General features: G+C 33.8%; 1 protein-coding gene across 1 annotated transcript in view; it reads left to right on the top strand.

Annotated features, from left to right (window-relative positions):
• Positions 1-2,500, top strand: part of Rab8 (RAS oncogene family member Rab8) — a 16,843-nt gene that overhangs the window by 13,957 nt on the left and 386 nt on the right. The window contains exon 5 of the mRNA XM_043034062.2: positions 1-2,500. This exon is cut by the window's left edge and continues 223 nt beyond it; it is cut by the window's right edge and continues 386 nt beyond it. The gene's annotated coding sequence lies outside the window, so the exon portion shown is untranslated.

The raw sequence follows: 2,500 nt of genomic DNA, 5'->3' as shown, positions 1-2,500 counted from the left end.
CCTGTGATTGTTGCGGACTGATTGAGGACGGATGTATGGGCACGCCTGTCTGAGAGAGGGAGCGTTACCCACCTACGGGCCTTGCTAATTAACGTCATGTGTTGAATATGCTCAGATTTGTGGGATGAAGTGTAACTCAAGAAGTTGGCAGTGTAGGATGTAGGATGTCAAAAAAAGAAAAAAAAATGGTTTATACAGAGCAGGGTAAGGTTATATTGCATCATAATATGTCAAAGATTTATGTTTTGCTACTTTGTAGAGCGACCAAAAAGTAGAGTAAAAATCCCACGTTGCCACAATATATTAAGTCTGTCTCTTGAACAGTTAATGTGTCAGCATCTATTCTTTCTATGCATCTGTGATTTGTAAACTTGCCCATGTATGTTACATGTTAGAAGATCATACTTCGTAGTTTTTTACTCCCTGTCAATAATAGATCTATCAAATCTCCACCTTTGTCTGTTTTTTTCTTTTTTTCAATTGTGTGGTAGATGTCACAGGAAATGAATTCCGCAGCACAATATCCATCCAAAAAAATAATAAATACATAAACTTTATAGAAATTACTCAAATATTTAGCCTCTGGCAAGACAAACATATATGATTGTAGTAATGTTTTATTTGATATGTTAAGCTAAATTTATATACATAAGCTTTTCATCTCTACCCAGTGGAAAACTTTAAGCTCATGTAATATAGACATAAATTTGATTTGTGAAATGGGAATTTTGGAGAAAATAATGTCTAGTTGTGTAGAGTAAAGCTATTGAATTTTAATATATTATGAATAGCTCTATTTAGGAAAACTATGAGTTATAGTGCATTGTCTCTATGATTTATGGAAAGCTGACTTCCCTTTGTACATATAAAAGCGCTTGAGGCAGTCTTTTGCCTGGCATAAGAGTTACACTTGAAGAAAGCAAATGTTATCATGACATTTATGACCGACCATAGATTTTTAAAGATAATACCAGTAATGCTTTTCAAATACATATTTTAATTTTGATTTCCTGATCATGTTTTTATAAAGGTGGTATAATGATTTCCATATAATTTCAACTGTACACAGACAAGTACTGGAGAAACTTCTGCAGAAAAGAACCTTAGAACAGAGGCCACACTGAAGGAGCCTTTCCCACTGGTCCTAAACGGATTCTGTTTGGAATTTCCCGATGCCTTCAGATTCCCCAAATCCAAAGAAGTTTGCTTTTTCGTTTTTTTGTTTTTCCTTAAGTATTCATGTGCTCATTGCTTTCTCTCTCTCACTTTTGAGTATGTTAAAATTAAATAAATTATAAAATATAGGTTTAGTTTGTAAGGTGTTCGAGTGCCACTGTAGAGGATGCTATGTAGAGGAAAGAAGTTCTGGACGAATAGCTCTCTCTGTCTTCGAAGTGATCTTTAGTATATATTTGAGCAAGGTAACCTTTTTTTTTCTATTCTTATTCTGTAGAAGAATGGAGGTTTCTTTTACATTGGAACCTTTGTATTCATTACTTTTATATTCGTTTGAAAGCAAAAGAAAGGAAAGAAAGAACGTGACACAGCATCCTAGATGAATATATTGGTGCATAATGTACATATCAGACTGTTTTTCTATTTGATAATTATACCATTTAAGGACTCCGACAGACCGACTGTGTCACTCTAACAGCAGCTAAGTTGAACAACCTCTAAAATCCAGCAGAACTACAGTGGCACGAGGAAGTCATAAACGTTACTCAGTTTACGTTTGTAGTCTGTGACCTCTGTCTTTAGACTCACGCAGACTCGTCCCTCACTCACGATTTACAGTGAGGATCCTACTCTAATACTGATGATTGTTTTTAATTTATTGTTATATTATACTGTTACATTGTGGAAGTTTTAGGAAATACTTTTTTCGTGGTTTAGAATTTTTTTCTTTCTTTTTTTTCCACTATATATCTATCTCTCTCTCTCTCCTTTTTTTTGTGCGTGTGACGTGTTTGTATTTTGCTTTTGTGACACATTTTTTCAGGTGTCATTTCTTGAGAAAAAAAAATTATTATAATGCCAATACTGTTGTACTTTGAGGGGGAAAAAAACAATATTTCTACAGGTTAGTGCTAAGCAGATTAATATCCATGGGACCACTCGAAGATGAGCATGAACACGTTGGTCATCGTAAATGGCTATAGGACCAGGATCCTCTTTTATTTTTTTTTTATGATTATAAAGGCTGTATTTTGTTATCTTTTTTCATCATTTCACTCTTTTGACAACTGGTAAATGGAATAATGAAATTTACATTCATATTTAACACTTGCTTGAGTCATGGGTTAGTTGTCTGAATGGTGGTATATGGAGCTTGTTTGAATGGACTGTGTACTTGACTTGAAGGTTGTCCTGAACTGGCTTCCAATCCTATTTTTTTTTTCTAATTGATATTTTGTTCAGATATTTTTTATGACAAATTAAAATGCAGGTAGACAACGAGTAAAGGAAAGTTTGAATAATCATCAGAGAAGGAGTTTACAAA

This window comes from Penaeus japonicus, unplaced genomic scaffold (genome assembly GCF_977035675.1).
Source record: "Penaeus japonicus unplaced genomic scaffold, GWHDUDI00000001_assembly GWHDUDI00000024, whole genome shotgun sequence".
Taxonomy (NCBI): domain Eukaryota; kingdom Metazoa; phylum Arthropoda; class Malacostraca; order Decapoda; family Penaeidae; genus Penaeus; species Penaeus japonicus.
This window is presented reverse-complemented; position numbering and strand designations above follow the sequence as displayed.